The following is an 18827-nucleotide window of genomic DNA, read 5'->3' on the forward strand; positions in this document are numbered from 1 at the left end:
ATATATATACATGTATATATATATACATATATACATATATACATATATACACACATATATACATGTATATACATGTATACATATATATACACATATACACATATACATTATGTACAATTTTTCGTATATGTATTTAATTTTTTGTATATGCATAATGTGTAATTTATGTATAATTATGTATGATTTTTGTGTATAATGAATGTATAATACTGTAATGTATAATTTATAATAGTGTAAATTTACACTATAAATTGCATTCCAGATCCAGAGAGTCACAGCTAAAAGCTGCTTACTTGGAACAGAAGCTTATTAGAAGCCATAAACACTTCAATGGTAATTTTGATAAATTGCTAGAAACTGAGTGTAAACTAGTGTGATACTGAACTATGACTAGAAGCTGGAGTCCCCCAAACTTTCATGTGCTTTACCCTCAGACACCCCATCAAGTTCTCACAGTGAAAATCTAAAAAAGATGTCATCCCCAGAGGGGATGGTTGGGGTGGGGGGTATAATCATTGGGAAATATGCACATAGCCTTCTACAAAACAAAAACATAATCTCCAAGTAAAAACAAATATTATCAGAACCATAACGTATTTGGCTAAAGGCCAATCATCCCCTTCCAGCTCTCTCTGGTCTTCCTGTTTTACCTATAATGGGGGAGGATATAATCAACAGGAGGTAAGAGATTTAAGAAAGTAAATTGGGAATGGCACAGTCATGTAAAGGGGTACACGACATGGGAAGAAAAACTTTAACACTGGAGAAAAATTTGGGAAGTTAATTATAACTTTAATTCTTATCCTCCATCAAACTTTACAACCATTCCATCAGAACTCTAGTAAAATAATAATGGATGACAGTAGAAAGATATACAAAATTCAGAAAATTTAGAATATCTCTAAGAAAGAGTTCTTAGAGAGAGTCAAGTAAAAAGGGAAGAAAAATTCAAGGATCTGAGAGGAATTTGAAGCTTTTTTAGCACCTACAACTATAGCAAACATTAAACACAAGCAAATTTCTACCCAGATTAACATATATCCTCACACATAGGCTTCAGTTTACCTGAGTAGAGATTGTATAAACATGTCTGGCTTTTAACAAACAAACAAACAAACAAACAAACAAAAATTACAAGGCATGTTAAAAGACAAAAGAAGTACAAAGAATAAAAGAAAGATCAGAATGACAACATGACACATATGTTGGAATTATCAAACAGAACTTGAAATAACTGTAATCAATATGCTAGCGGTTACAATAGAAAAAAATGGACAAGAACAAGAATATGTGGTTAATGGAAATGGAGAGATGAAATTTCTAATAAAGAAGCAAAAAAGAGAAAAGTTTGGTCAAGATGGCAGAGTAGGTAAACACTGTGCTTGCTTCCTCCTATGACGATACTAAAATTACAACTACATTATAGAACAATCAACCTGGACAACCATCTAAAGACTAGTTGAACAGAAGTTTTATAAATCAGAATGTGAAGAAGATACATTGAGACTGGTAGGAGTGGTGAAGAAGTGAAATGAACTGGCCCCATACCCAGGGTGGTGGTTGAGAACTGAAAGGAGTATCTCTGCTAGAGGTCCCCCTGAGAAGTGAAGGGGCCTAGCCGTACATCGCAGTCCCCAGCCTGAAGCATTGGACCTGGGAAGAGGAGGCCCCAGGACATCCACCTGTGAAAATCAGTGAGGATTTTGTTTATCTGGGTGAGATGGAAGCCTTCTGGAATTCCAGATGTCCTCTTCAAGGGCCTGCAAACAGATCATAGCTCAAAGGCCCTAACTCTTGGCTCAAGTAGAAAGATGGCAGCTTGAGAGGCACCAGAAACATACAGGGAGACACTTATTTGTGTAGCTATAGTGCAAAGACTGGGCAGAGAGCTGTCATCATTCCTGTATTGAGGTTTTCCCCACATAGCCAAATCTGAATATACACTGGCATAATGAAATCCACTCACTCCACCCCGGTGATTCCCTGGGACACTGCCCCACCCAAATTGTGCACCACAGGAAGAGCTTCTGCAGGAGGTAGCCAGACACAGCCTGCGCTAAAGTCTTTCTTAGACAATGCTCCAGGGTCCAAGGGCCCTAGGCAAATGGTGACTGGCCTCAGTGTGCTCTGAGGCTTTTGCTGAGTGCCCCTAGGTTGACAACTGGTGCCAAATCTAAATCTGCACTAACTTGGTGAGCACCACTCACCCCACCTCAGTGACCGCCAGAGACTCCTCCTCACCCAACTTGCATACAAGGTCAGACAATTAAGTTTGCAAGCTCATCCTAGAAAAAGTGCTCCATACCTCATTGCTGAATATCACTATGGTCACCTTTGAAGTATTCCCCTTGGAAAGCTATGCACTGATGCCAGCATCTAACCCACACTTCAAAGCAATTTTGGAACTTTTTTTCTGAAATGGCCATCAGAGCTCTCATTGTATTACACTTCATGCCCGGAATGTCACCAAAGTGTCTTCCTTTCAATATTTCCTTTATCTTTGGGTAAATAAAGAAGTCATTGGGAGCCAGATCAGGTGAGTAGGGAGGGTGTTCCAATACAGCTATTTGTTAACTGGCTAAAATCTCTCTTACAGACAATGCCTTGTGAGCTGGTGCATTGTCATGATGCAAGAGTAGTGAATTGTTGCTGAAAAGTTCAGGTCATCTAACTTTTTCACGCAGCCCTTTCAGCATTCCCAAATAGTATACTTGGTTAACTGTTAGTCCAGTCAGTACAAATTCATAATGAACAATCCCTCTGATATCAAAAAGTGTTAGCAACATCGTTGCATCAAGTTTGTGAACTTAATTGTCAGGCCGCATACAGTCCAAGGCTGATTCAGCAGCTGAGCCTTATGGGTAGCAGTCAGGTTGCAACAAGTTGCAGGGTGTAGTAGGCATTTTGTTGAGCTGCCCCAGACTTGGTACTCATGGCAGCCTGGCTTGGTTTTTAGCATGGTCTCTCCTACAAACCTCCAGGTCCAGCACAGGTAGTGACCAACCACTGATTGCTTCATAGTTTCTACTTTATAGTCCTGAATCACTGGCAGACAGTGGCCTAAGCCTGCATTGGAGCTCATCCCAATGGACACCGAAAACAACACACCTGCAGTCCAGCTTCAGACCACACCAGAGCAACACCTGATTAACATCACAACTGGAATACTCAAAGGGTGATCCTAGTGGACACCAGAGCCTATTGTGATGAATCCAACTCCATCCAACTTTAAGCATGATGAATATTTACAGTCAGTCAGCCTCACACACCAACAGCAAACAAGGCTCAACTAAAACAGGAGGGCACCCACAGCCCACACAAGGGATGCTCTTAGAGCACCCAGGTTAAATGATTAAGAAGACTGCCCCACTGGGCACCACAAGACACCTACTACCTAAGGCCAACTTGCAAAACTGGGAGATGTAGTAGATCTACCTAATACATAGAAACAAACACAGACAGGCAGCCATAATGAGGAAACCGAGAAATACATCTCAAACGAAAGAACAGGAGAAAACTCCAGAAAAACAACTAAATGAAATGGAGACAAGAAACCATACACAGAGTTCAAAACAATGATTAGAAGAATGCTCAAGGTATTTAGTGAGAACTTCATAAAGAAATAGCAAGCATAAAAACCAACAACAACAACAAAACAAACAAACAAAAAAACAACATAGAAACCATAAAAAAAAGAACCAGTCGTAAGTGAAGGATACAATAATTGAAATGAAGAATGCACTAGAAGGAATCACCAGCAGACTAGATGAAGCAGAGGATTGAATCAATGATTGGAACATAAGGTAGACAGAGAACAAAAAATTGAGAACCCATTTAAAGAAATAACAACTGATTTTTTTTAACTTGGTGAAGGAAATAGAAATACAAGTCCAGAATGCACAGAGTCCCAAACAAGATGAACCCAAACAGCCCACATTATAATTAAAATGCTGCAGGTTAAACACAAAAAGAACATCTTAAAACTAGCAAGAGAAAGTCAACTAGTTATTACAAGGGAGCTCCCATAAAATTGTCAGCTGATTTCTCAACAGAAAATTTGCAGGCTAGAAAGGATAGGCATGAAATAGTCAAATGAAGAAAAGACCGACAATCAAGACTACTCTACCAGCAAGACTATCACTTAAAATTGGAGGAGTGATAATACGCTTCCAAGACAACAAAAAGCTAAAAGAATTCATTATCACCAAACCAGTATTATAAGGAATATTAGATGGACTACTTTAAGATGAAAAAAAGAAAAATATCAAAATTATGAATAATAAAATGGCAATAGCTACATATCTATCAACAATTACTTTCAATGTAAATGGATTAAATGCTCCACTCAAAAGACATAGGAGGACTGAATGGATAAGGAAACAAGATCCTTACATATGCTGCCTACAAGAGATGTGTGTCATATTGGAAGACACACACAGAAGGAAAGTAGAGGGATGATGGAAAAATATATTTCATGAAAATGGAAATGAAAACCAAAACCAAAAAAGCTGGGGTAGCAATATTTATACCAGACAAAATAGACTTTAAAACAAAGGCTATAACAAGAGACACATAATAACCTAGTAATTCTACTTCATAGTATTTACCTGAAGAAATTCTGAAGATACTTTGAGAGGATATGTGCATCCACATGTTCTTTGCAATATTGTTTACAGTGGCGGAGATGTGGAGGCAGCCTGGTTGACTGTTAATGGAAGAATGGACAAAAAGGAGGTAGTAAATATACAGACGGTGCCAAAAAAATGTATACACATTTTAAGAAAGGAAAAAACAACTGTATTAAAATTACTCTGATGATATCCACTTTGAGTACCTCTTGTAATTGAAGAAGTCAAATGTGACTTGTATTCATCTTTTGTTATTGGTATATATTGAGTACTACAATTTTAGTACAGTTTGTTTTTCCTTTCTTAAAATGTATATACTTTTTTTGGCACCCTCTGTATATAATAGAATATTGCTCAGCCAGGAGTGGAATGGGTTCTAGCCATCTGCAATGGCATGGAGGGACCTGGGACGGTATTGTGCTCAGTGGAGGATGTCAGACAAAGAAAGATACATGCAATGTGATTTCACTTATATGTGGAATCTAAGAACCAAGTGAACAAACGAAACAGAAAAAACTCATAGATACAGAGAACATATTGATGGTTGCCAGATGGAAGGGGAGTGGGGGTTGAGTGAAAAAAGAGAAGGGGGTAAGAAGTACAAATTGGTTGTTACACAGTAACCATGGGGTGTAGGGTATAGCATAAGTAATATAGTCAATAATATTGTTGTACCTACCTATGCTGCAGATAGGTACTAGATTTCTTGGATGATAGATGAGAAGGTGTTGGAAGCAGGATGAAAAAGATGAAATGATTATGAAGTACAAATTGATAGTAAAAAAGTAGTGATAAAGATGTAAAGTAAAACACTGGGAATATAGACAATGATATGGTAAGAACTATGTATCTTGCCCGGTACTAGACTAGTCAAGGGAATCATTTCTCAAACAAATGTCTAACCGCATTGCTGTACACCTGAAATGTATATAAAATAATATTAAATGTCATCTGTAATTGAAAAAAAAATAAAGTGGGGAAAAGGTGAATGGGAATAAGAGGTCGAAATTTCCAGGTTAAAAAAAATAATAATTACTCATGGGGATGCAATGTACAGCATAGGGAATATAGTCAACAATATTGTGATAAAACAGTCATAATATTTTGTGACTGGACAAAATATTATGGACTTATGGTAATCACTTGTTTTAGTATATAAATGTTGAATAATAAGGTGTTCACCTGAAACAAATATAATATTGTATGTTAGCTATTTTTGTATTCAAATGTTTTAAAAAATAAAATAAACTTTAAAATGTAAATCAGATTAAAAGAACATAAAACCACTGTCTAAATATGTTTAAAGAGCTAAAGAAAAGTATGGACAAAAAACTAAAGACAATTATAAAAATCATGTATAAAGAAAATGAGAATATAAACAAAGAGATAAATAAAAGAAGCAACCAGAAATTATGGAGCTGAAAAATACAAGTGAGTTGCAAATGTATGATAGAGTACTCAAATAGGCAGAGAAAGAATTGGTTAACCTGACGAGAGGACAATTGAGAACAAAAAAACAAGAACAGAATAAAGAACAATAATTTGAGCCTATGGGATTGTGGGACCCTATAAATCAACTAATGTATGCATTATGGGAGTCCTAGAAGGAAAACAGAAAGAAAGTGGCACAGATTCTTTGAAGAAATAATGTATAGAATTATCCAAAATTTGCAGGCAGACATAAATCTATCCAAGAAGGTCAATGAAATTCAAGTAGGATAAACCCAAGAAGACCCACACAGAGATAGTAAAATCAAACAATTGGAAAGATAAAGTCAAACAGAGAATTTTGAAGGCATCAATAGTATAGTAACTTGTTACTTAAAAAGGGATGTTTAAAAAGATCATCAGCAAATTTCTCAGCAGAAATCTTGGAGGCCAGAAGGCAGTGGGATGATATATATAGACCCATATGTATATACACATATATATGATACACACACACACACACACACACACAGTATGACAAGGAAATTCACGAACTAATCTAAGAAAAAGTGCTACATACCTCATTGCTGAATATCACTATGGTCACCTTTGAAGTACTCCCCTTGGGAAAATATGCACTGACACCAATGTCTCATCCACCCTTCAAAGCAATTTTGGAACTCTTTTTCTGGAATGGCCATCAGAGCTGTTGTTGTATTGCCCTTGATGTCCTGAATGTCATCCAAATGTCTTCCTTTCAATATTTCCTTTATCTTCAGGTAAAGAAAGAAGTCATTGGGGGCCAGATCAGGTGAGTAGGGAGGGTGTTCCAATACAGTTATTTATTTACTGGCTACAAACTCCCTCACAGACAGTGCCGTGTGAGCTGGTGCATTGTCGTGATGCAAGAGCCATGCATTGTTAGTGAAAAGTTTAGATCATCTAACTTTATCACGGAGCCTTTTCAGCACTTCCAAATAGTGAACTTGGTTAACTGTTTGTCCAGTTGGTACAAATTCATAATGAATAATCTCTCTGATATCAAAAAAGGTTAGCAACATCGTTTTGACTCTTGATTTGGGCTGACGTAACTTTTTTGGTCATGGAGAATTGGCTGACTTCCATTGTGAATTTTGACATTTTGTTTCAGGGTTGTACTGGTACATCCATGTTTCATCACCAGTGATATTATGCCTCTCAAAAATGTCTCGGCACACTCCAACTCTTCTTTGCTTTTGTTCATCGGTGATCTCCTTCAGGACCATTTTTGCACACAGCTTTCTTATGCCAAGAATTCTAGTTAAGATTTCCGTAACTGTTTCTCTTTTGATGTTAACTTGGTCTGCTTTACTTCTCATAGTCTGCTGACAATTTTGATGCACAATTCGATGAATTTTTGCAATGTTTTCATCAGTTCTGCTCATTACCGGCCCCCCGACCTCTCTTCATCAGAGACACAATCTCTCCCCTCAGAAAAATGTTTAATCCATTTGTACACTGCCGTTTTCTTCATGGCATTATCTCTATAAATTTGGACTAGCATGTCCCCAATTTCACTTCCACTCTTACCAAGTATAACAAAAAAAATTAGTGTTTGTTTGTTGCTCTAATTCAAGCTCAGCATTCTTACGATGGCACACAAAAACACACAGTACCAATAATGAACGCCACTCAGCAAGATGCCGCCACACAGCGACATGAGCACAGCTGTGAGACACTGATATACCAAGGTTATGAAACATGACTAAGCTGTTTGTACAGTGCTGCCAATAAAACTTCATGGTGGTAAGTTCTGGAACATAATTGTCAAACTTCGTGTGTGTGTGCGTGTGTGTGCGTATGTTTGTGTGTGTGTGTGTGTGTAGAGAGAGAGAGGGGGAGAGACAGAAGGAAAAAAGTATAAATCAAGAATTCTATATCTTGCAAAACTGTTCTTCAAATATGAGAAACTATGTCATTCAAAAATAAACAAAAGTTGAGAGTGTTTGTTACCGCTACATGTGCCCTATTCGAAATGCCAAACGTTGTCCTTCAAGTTGAAATGAAAGGACGCTAGACTGTTACTCAAAGTTGAATGAAAATATATACTTCTCTATTAAAGGTACATACCTAGACAAATATAAAAAGCAGTATAATTGTAATTTTCATTTGTAACTCCATGTTTTATTTTCTACAGAGTTTTAAAGAGAAATACATAAAAATAAATTTCAATTATGTTAATAAGTACACAATGTATAAGATATAATTAGTGATATCAATAATATACATTTGGGAAAAGGTTAAGCTGTGAGTAGAGTTTTCATATGCAAATAAAGTTAAATTGGTACCAATTTAAAATATAGATTTAAAATTTTATAATATTATATGAAATTTCTATGTTAAGGATAAAAACGTATCTATAGACTATGTGCAAAGAAAACAAAAAAAAGAATCAAAATGTCACTACCAATTTTTTTAATCAAATAAGAAAACAGTAGTAAAAAAGCGAAGGACAAAAAGCTACCAGACATGCACAAATAGGAAAAAGCAAAAGTACGTCTTTGTCTCTCAGTAATTACTTTAAGTACAAGTGGATTAAAATTTCCAATCAAAACACATAATTGGAAAAATGAATATAAATAAAAATAATCAGGATCCAAATATAAGATGAAAGATATTCATTTTATACCTAAATATATGCATACCCCTAAATGGAAAAAAACATGAAAATAAAAAGATTCTATGCAAATATTAATCAAAGAAGAGCAGGGATGGCTATACTAATGTTAGACAAAATAGTTCTTAAGTCAAAAAGTGTGGCAAGAGACGAAGAAGAACATTACATAATGATAAAAGTGTCAGTTCAGCAAGATATAAAAATTAAAAAAAAACACATTAATTTACCAAATTTTAGAGTTCCAATATATATGAAATAAACATGGACAGAATTGAAGGAATAAATAAATAATTCTACAATATTAGAAGGGACTTTAATACCCTACTTTAATTAATCACAGACCAACCAGACAGAATATCAAGGATACAAAAGACTTGAACAAAACTGTAACCATTTGGACCTAACAGCATTTGACAAAGTTTAACACACTCTCCTAATAAAAATATTCAATACAGCAAGAATAAAAAGGAAAGTTTCTCAACATGTTAAAGGGCATTTTTGAAAACCTCCACAGCCATCATTACATTTAGGATTGAAAGATGATTTCCCTGTGATCAAGAACAGGCAAGGGTACCTGCTTTCTAGTTGTATTCAACATAGTACTGGAAGGGCTGGACAGATAAATTAGGCAAAATGAAGAAATAAAGATTCAAATTTGGGAGGAAAAATTAAAATTATCTCTGTCTGCAAACTACATATGTAGAAAATTCTAACTATTTTACACACACAAACATAACCGTTAGAAGCAATAAGTTCTGAAAAATTACAGGATGCAAAACCAGCACACCAAATTCAGTTGCCTTTCCATACACTAACAATAAACAGTCTAAAAATGAATTAAGAAAATAAGTCCATTTATAAAAGCACAACAGGATAAAATTCTTAGGAGTAAGTTTAACCAAGGAGGCAGGCTTGTACACTAAAAATGCAAAATGTTGTTGAAAGAAATTTTAAAAATGACACAAATAAATAAAAAAAAAAATCTTGTGTCCATGGATTGGAAGAGTTAATACTGTTAAAATGTCAATAATATCCAAATGATCTATACATTCAGGGCTAAACCTAGCAAAATCATAATGTTTTTTAATAAAGTAGAAATAGCCATCCTAAAATTATATGGAGTTTCAAGAAAACCTGAATATCCAAAATAATCTTGAAAAAGAACAAAGTTGGAGGCCTCACACCTCCTGATTTTTAGACTTATTACAAATCTCTGGTAATCAACGCAGTGTGGTTGGTGGTGGTATAAAAAAAGACATAGCCCAGTGAGGTAGACAAAATAGTCTAGAAATAAAGCCTCATACTCATGGACAACTGATTTTCATCAAGAGTTGCAAGGCTATTCAAAGGGGAAACTGTATGTTTTAAATAAATTGTGCTGAGAAAGTTGGCTATCCACTTGCAAAAGAATTAAGTTGAGCCTTTCTCTTACAACAAAAATTTAACTCAAATGGATGTAAGAGCTAAAACAATAAAACCCTTAGAATAAAACATAAGGGGAAAGCATTATGACATTGGATTTGATAATGATTTCTTGGCTATGACAGCACAGGTACAGACAACAAAAGAAAATATAGGCAAATAGGACTGAGTCGAAATTTAAAACTTTCCCACATCAAAGGAAGCTATCAACAGATTAAAAAGGCAACTCTCAGAATTTGAGACAAACATTTTAAAATCATGTGTCAGTTGGGAAAAATATTCAGATTATATAGAGAACTCCTAAAATGTTATAAAGAATGGGCTCCTCACCTAATAGAATTCAAATAGAAACAAACAAACAATATGTCAGCTAAACAAAATGTCAGTGGATTATATGTTACTGAGAGGCCTTAAATGTAAGACTCCTTGTCTAGACTTAAAAGAGACAGAGAATAAAAAGGGATGTGAAAAATGTGTATATGATTAGTTGTAGAAGAAACACAGTGTCAACACAATGCTCAATGCCTTCAGAGGAGGGAAGGGAGCTCACTCCAGGTTGGGGGAAAGGTTTCCCGGCCAAAATGGGCTCCACCACTGTGTCCCATTGTATTGCCCAATCCTGCTTTACTCTGTGTGATGCACTGCAGAACAAGCAATCTTTAGCTAGATGGTCAGGTAATATGTATTGGATTAGATATAATAAATTCCATCTGTATAATCACTTTCTGGCATCGTATGCCTGATTCAATCAATTCTTTGACATTTCACCCTGCTTCTCAGCAGCAAAAGATCTAAGCTCTAAACTGACAATTCCCCAAATCATACTGAAATCCTTTAATGTGAAGGCTCAATAAAACCCTGCTCTCCCTTGCTCCATTCTGGACTCACACAGGCCGCTCTGTGGGATTAGTAATATGACATAAAGATACATTTTTTTCAGTGTTTATAGTTTAAAGGGTCATTGTGTAAAAGCAGTAAAATTAAGCTCACGGGTAAAAATCAGTCATGAGCAGAGCTGCACCATTATTCATTTGGGTTTACCATCCTTTAAGCAGAGATTTTATACTTACTCTGCTTATTTATTTGTCTATTAATAAAGGAAATTATAGAACTCTATCTACAGTTGATACTTAGCTATAATGACACTTGAAATAAACTGATCTGGACATTGTGAAAAGGACCTTAGCATTCCTGCCTCCTGCCTGCTTCAGGAAAAAAAAATCATTAAATGTGGCTTTTTGAAGTAATAACCAAGAGGCACATGAATAGCTTTCTGAAACTTGCTCTTCTTTATTTTTATTTTAGAAAAAAACCTTTAGAGAAACAGTATGTCCACTAATTCTCTTCACCCCACCTTGTCTACCAGAGTTAATATAAAATACATTTCTTGATTAGACCTGCATCTTTCTGGAGTGTTTTGCATAACTGATTCTTAGAGAAAGTCCTTCTTCCCTCAACACTGTACAGCCAGGCCTCAGAGATATTTCAAGTTTGGATCCAGACCACTGCAATAAAGTGAATATCACAATAAAACAAGCTGCACATTGTTTTGTGGTTCCTGAATAAATATAAAAATTATGCTTACAGTGTACTATAGTATATTAAAGATGGAATAGTATCGTGTCTAATAAAACTGTACATTTAGTAAAAATACTTTATTGCTACAAAAAAGCCAACTATCGTCTGAGTCTTCAGCAAGTTGTAATCTATTTCCTGGTGGAGGGTTTTGCCTCAGTGTTGATGACTGCTGACTGATCAGGGTTGTGGTCACTGTAGATTGAGGTGGCTGTGGCAATTCCTTAAAATAAGAAAATAAAATTGGATGCATCTATTGACTCTTCCTTTTACAGAAGATTTCTCGGTAGCATGTGATGCCAGTTGATAGCATTTTATCCATAGTAGAAATTCTTTTAACATTGGAGTCAATCCTCTCAAACCCTGCCACTCATTTTCAGGCCCCACTTCTAATTATAATTGCTTTACTATCTCCACGACATCTGTATTTACTTTCTTCACTGAAGTGTTTGAACCCCTTAAAGTCATTAATGGGGGTTGCAATCAAATTCTTCCAAACTCCTGTTAATGTTGATGTTTTGACCTCTTCTCATGAACCATGAATGTGCTTAATGGCATCTAGAATGATGGCTACTTTCCAGAAGGTTTCCAATTTACTTTTCCTATATTCATCAGAGGAATAACAACTATGGCCTTACAAAATGTATTTCTTAAATAATAAGACTCAGAAGTCAACATTATTCTGATACATTGGCTGCAAAATGGATATTGTATTAATAGGTATGAAAACAACATTAATCTCAGTGTACATATCCATCAGAACTCTTGGGTGATCAGATGCATTGTCAATGAGCAGTAATATTTTGACAGGAACCTTTTCCTAAGCAGTAGGTCTCAATCCTGGGCTTAAAATATCAGTAAATCATTTTGTAAACAGATGTGCCATCATCCAGGCTTTGTTGTTTTATTTATAGAGAACAGGAGGTGTAGGTTTAGATTAATTCTTAAGGGCCCTGAATGTTAAGTGAACACTGGCTTTAACTTAAAGTCACCAACTGCATTGATCCTTAACAAGAGAGTCAGCCTGCCCTTTGAATCTTTGAAGCCAGGCATTGACTTCTCTTCAGCTATGAAAACCCTAGATGGCATCTTCTTCCAATAGAAGGCTGTTTTGTCCACATTGAAAATCTGTTGTTTAGTGTAGCCACCTTCCTTAATTATTTTAGCATGGACTTCTGGATAACTTGTACCTTCTTCATCAGCACAGGCTGTCTTACCTTACTTGTATGTTGCGGAGATGCCTTCTGTCCTTAAACTTTATGAGCCAACATCTGTTAGCCTCAAACTTCTGCAGCTTTCTCATCTCTTTCAGCCTTCAAGAACTAAAGAGAATTAGGGTTTTGCCCTGGATTAGGCTTTGTCCTGGGAGAATGTTGTTGCTGGTTTGATCTTCTATCCAGACCATTAAAACTTTCTTCATATCAGCAATAAGGCTGTTTCACTTTCTGATCATTTGTGTGTTCACTGAAGTAGCACTTTTAATTTCCTTCAAGAACTTTTCCTTTCACTCACAATTTGGCACAAATTCAGCACAAGAGGCCTAACTTTCAGATTATTTTGGCTTCTGACATGCCTTCCTCACTAAACTTAATCATTTCTAGCATTTTGATTTAAAGTGAGAGACATGCAAGTACTCCATTCACTTGAAACTTAGAGGCCATTTTGGGGTTATTAATTCATCTAATTTAAATATTGTTGTGTTTCAAGGCAGTCCTAAGGAGAGGGAGAGAGACTGTGGAGCAGTCAGAACACACACAGCATTTATAGATTAAGTTCGACATCTTATGTAGGTGTCACTTGTGGTGCCCCAGAACAGTTAACAACCATCAAAGATGACTGATCACAGAACGCTATAAGAAATATAGTAATGATAAAAACAAGTGCAATTTTGTGAGAATTATTTAACCGTGACACAGAAACACTAATGCTGTTGGAAAAATGATGCCAATAAATTTGCTTGGGTTGCCACACATCTTAATTATATATATACATTTATATATACAGTATCTGAGAAATGGAATAAAGCAAAGTGCCATAAAATGAGGTATTCCTGTACTTGCTTACCCCCATTATATGTGCCAAAATTCTGATGCAAATCAGAGGTAGTATGGGATTGTAGACGTTGCTTCACTTTGCACTCACTTCTTGGACAGGATTTCTAGAATCATCTGCCATCTTTCCTGTATGCTTGAGGTCTCATTTGCTGAGTCATAAAAGTATAGTTCTTGCATAGAAATATGTAGCTCTCAAAATATTAATATTTTAAGAAGAGAAAAATTACAAGAATCTAATCATAGAGTGTTTAGAATTAGAGGCGGCATAGATTTAGAGGATTTAGGGGCAGAAAAGTGTTCACAAAGTAATGTGGTAAAGAGAGCCTCTTTCCCCTAGAAATCAGCGTGACTTGAATATTTGTTCTAGAGTCAGACATTTTGGGATTAACTCCCTGAGTTAACGTTTCTAGTTGTGTCACCTTGAGAAATTTACTTGCCTTGTCCGTAGCTTATTTTCTTCACATACAAATTAGGCTCATAAAAATAGTAATTAAATCTAATTATTTGTTACAAAGGGCCAGTGACTAATTCACATAAATTACTGGAAGGGTGTTCAATAGAAATAAATGTGCAGTATATTTCTACCTGTACTAATCATACTTATTTTGGAATCAGGTAAATTTGAACTGGAATCAGTGCAAATCTCAAATGTACGTTCTACTAATTTAACTGCATAGCTTTAGTTTCCTCATATGCAAAACAGAGACAAAAACAGTTACATAAGGAGTCAATGAGATCATATACATATACATATTATTACAATGATGAACATCTGATATTGAATAGCTTTTGAAAAACATGACGATAATGTATTTAAAATAAGAGGTTTGTATGAAGTAGTTCTTAATAAATATTAGTTTTCTCTGAGAGTCTAACCTCCCACTCTATTAATACCTTGTATATACAAAATATGGGACAGATAGAAGAAAAAACAAATCATTTGACCTGAATTAGTTAAAATATTTTGTACTTAAAAATCAACCCATGTTTGAAATTAATGAGTATAATAGTCACCATCTACTAATTATCCTCTTACTGCTTCACACATCATCTTGATACTTTGTAGAGTTTTAGAAACTATTATTCTATAATAATTATGACTCCTGCTTTTCTGATGGATAAACCAAGGCTCAGACAATGAATCAATCTATGCACAGATTTCACAGCTAACACATGGCGCTCATTGGCTTTGAAAGCAGAAATGTCCATACCCTTCATAACACGTACCTCAAAACTAAAGTAAATTGCCTCTTTACATATTATAGATTTAGGTTTTAATATTTTAATATTCATTTTTCAGGTCCCATAGCCTATTTCTATAATTTTCCCCAATTTATAGAATATTAATGGTTAAAATAAAAATTGAAACTAATTCCATTCTGAAATACAAGCAGAATATCTAGGAAGCAAATGAGCTAATTTAATGAAATGGTGACAGAGAAAGAATCGTAGACCACCCTGGGCTGGTAATTATCTCTGGAACAGCCAGCTTTCTTTAAGCAAACAGACTGGCTGAAGATTATAAAATAATAGCCAGCTCAAAGAAAATTGTACCTATTGAGCAGTAAATGATACCCCTGAATTGGGCCTTTCTACTGCTGAAAACTCCAAACTTGGAGAAAATAGCAGCACATATGTGTCTCTCACTTTCTTTCTCTCTCTTTCTCGTTTTGTTTTTAATACTAAGACCTATTGATGGAGTGAATAGTACATATATTATTGACAGTTTCCTTCATACACTAAGGGCTAGCTTGTAACATTTTAAAATTTCACCATGATAACTAATACCTGGGAATAATTGTAATATTTAAAAAAATAAATTCAATGACAAACAACAATAACAACCAACTTTGAGAAACAGTCTGGCCTCACTTTGAATAAGCTTCAAAATTGTCCTTTGAACAAAAGTACCAGAAAAGTACATCAGATTTTTGGTGTTTATACTTACCTAACTCAGAAGGGATATAATTCTGTTGTAAGTTTGTTCACTTAATCACGTCTACTCAACCCCAACATAATTCAATTCAATCACTATTCAGTGTTCACTCTTCTGCCAGGCATCCACCATTCTGCTTGGCAGTAAGGATTCAGCAATGACTATGACATTGTCCTATTCTCAAGTAGAGACGCCTGTTCAGTCAGAACTTCTACTTGAGTAGAAATAACTGTGAAGATTTCCCTCCCACCTGATGTTTGCTTTAGTAAAGAAAGATAGAAATATTCATAGACTAGTCCTGGATTGAGGATAGGCTGCTGAGATGATGTAGAAATGCATATTGCACTATTAATATTCACTTTCATCTAGTGCTTAAATCTTGGAGAACCTCGAGCAGGGGGCAACTGAAGAACTTAATTCATCTGATAAGCATTACCATTATAGAATTTACGGAACCTATTGTCAAGGTTACAGTGAGATAGATTAACTGTGACGTCAGTGTGCCCGTCGTTATGGTGCACAGTGCGCTGTTTGCACTCCTGTTCCATCCCCTGCGCACATGATCTTCATTTCTATATTCCCTGCAATATTGTGGTTCCACACTCATCCTGGTTCTGAGTTCTTATTTCTGCAGGAACCATAACTTATGTGTCAGATCAAAGTTTTATTCCCAATGGACCCCTTCTCATCAGCCCCGCATTTAGGCTCTTTTTCTTGTCTGCCATTAAAGTCTACTGAAAATCCGAGAATGTGGAGAGATTATATTGCAGCCATTCAAACAACTTTAAATTAAATATTAGATATTTCTATAGTTAAAGATTTACTCTCATTTCCCAAATTCAAACTGCAGATTCTTGCATATCCTTTTCTCCCCTTCCATGTTCTAATCTTCTCTCTTAACCTGCAAGCTCCAGCATTCTTTTCGTTTCTAATGCAGGTGATTTATTCATCTATTAATCTTTGTAGGCTTTTTGTCTCAATTGGAGATAATTCAGTTGCCTAGAGTCGCACCTCCTCCCCCAAGTATCCTTTAGTGATATTTCGAAACGAAAGAAAAACTCAAGGTACTAATTTCAAAATGATATATTATTTTACTCTTCTACCATATGTGAATAAACAAATAATTTAGCAATAAAAATCACATATATACCCTGTTCCCCAGATGGACTCTACATTCTTTATGAATGAGATTCGTAATTTAAACTCCTTGGAATCCTCAATTTCATTTAATATAGCATCTAAAAGCAGTACTCATGGAAGACAGAGAATGTTCTGCATGCTAAGAGAGCAGATGTTGTCCTTTTGGTTGCAACAGCAGAAATACAGCAGGTAGAATGCAATGGAAAAACAGGTTTTATAGCTAGGCTCTATTAGCTTCTTACTATATGAATTTGGAGTAAATTATTTAACTCATCTTCATCTGCCAAACTGATTTGATATGTCACAGTAATGCTGTGAGAATTAAATAAGGTAAGAAATAAAAATACAACTTTGTTTCTTTCTTGTCTGCACAGTATATAGTTTTGTGAATCAAAAAATAGAAGTATAAAGTAAAACATTTTAAGTGTTCTCAATGCCCATCGTGCAAACGCAAATGGAAGCTTCCAGTGGATGGAGAGTCTGGGTGTGATGCCTCAGTTGTCCTTCCACCAACTTGACTTCATTTCTAGTGGACAACAGCATATTAAGCATGTGTCTAGCTTCTGTAAACTTGATGCTATCACATCTGCCCTACATGCATATACCAGACACACTGGCCACTCTGGGACAACCTGGTAATATGCCTGAGTCACCAGGCCTCGGCCACCTGCCTCCCTTATCACTCCCTTCTCCAATCAAACCAGGGTCCACACCTCCTTTGCTGGACTCTCAAACTCCATCTAGCCACTATACACCTGGATTAATCTCCCCAGGGCCAAATACCAGATAATTGGGACAGTCCCTATGCCCACATGCCTGTTCAAATTACTCAGACTAGCCAATCTTAAGCCTCTCTACTCTTGAATAGAGAAACCACCATAAAATCTCGCACCTGCATTTCTTCCCCCTCCCTGCCTCATGACTGGCCCTGGTGATTCTCCTTGTGCTCCCTTCCCCACACCACCATGGCATGAAATTGATTCCCACTTTTGGGATCTGTGAGTATAACAAACTATATTTTCATAACACTCATCCTCTGATTGGTTGTCCTTATGACAAGTTCGGACAGTTACGTTTGAGAACTTTCCATTGTGTAAGCACACAGTGGAAAGTTCGTGAACATAATTGTCTGACTTCATATACCTCCAATTTTCTAGTAATACACTTTATTTTAACAGTCACCATAATTCAATGAGACATCAATGGGAACATTTGATTCTTATTGTGCCATTAAGCCAATTGGTTCAAGTAGACTTTTTAGCTATATTTCTGAAAATGAATTAAATTGGTCTATGGTTACAGTATTTCATTTATGAAGAACTGTCAGTATTTGATTTCTTTCTGGACCTTAACATTATTAGCTTTTTTTTCTCTCTTTTAATATATAATGAATACACAGACTATCAAGGAACTCAAAAACCAGTCGAGGAGACAGAAACATCAAATAACCAGGCAAACAGATGTAAACTGACATTTGTAGAAATTGTTAAAACAAAAGAGTCATAAGATATATGAGAGTTTCTGACCTACTTTGCCAGGTCAAGGAAAGACTCCCTGTGGCTGTGATCCGTGAGCCGAGATCTACAGGAACAGTAGAAGCTAAGGGGCAGGGAAAGGGAAACCTCCCTTCTCTGGGTAGACAACAAGCTGGAGAGTGGCAAAGTGAGAGTTTGCTGCTTTCCTTCAGTAACCATACAGTCTTCTGCACAACAGAAAAACAAACACACAATGACAATAAAAACACAGAAAGCAGAACACATATTTTTTTAAATCTAGCTACAAAACTCAGCTCAATGTGACATTTTGATATGAAATTTGATAATAAAGACACATTTATACTGATTAGTGACCAATGGACCATGTTAAGTATATTCTGTAGTTTAAAAAAATGTTTAAATTAGCAATAATACAATATTAGGATAACAAAGTTTAAAATGGAACTAACTGGAAATAAGTAAAATATTTATTCTTATAATGGAGAGAAATGT

The sequence above is a fragment of the Rhinolophus hipposideros genome (assembly GCF_964194185.1).
Source record: "Rhinolophus hipposideros genome assembly, chromosome: 6".
NCBI classification, from domain to species: domain Eukaryota; kingdom Metazoa; phylum Chordata; class Mammalia; order Chiroptera; family Rhinolophidae; genus Rhinolophus; species Rhinolophus hipposideros.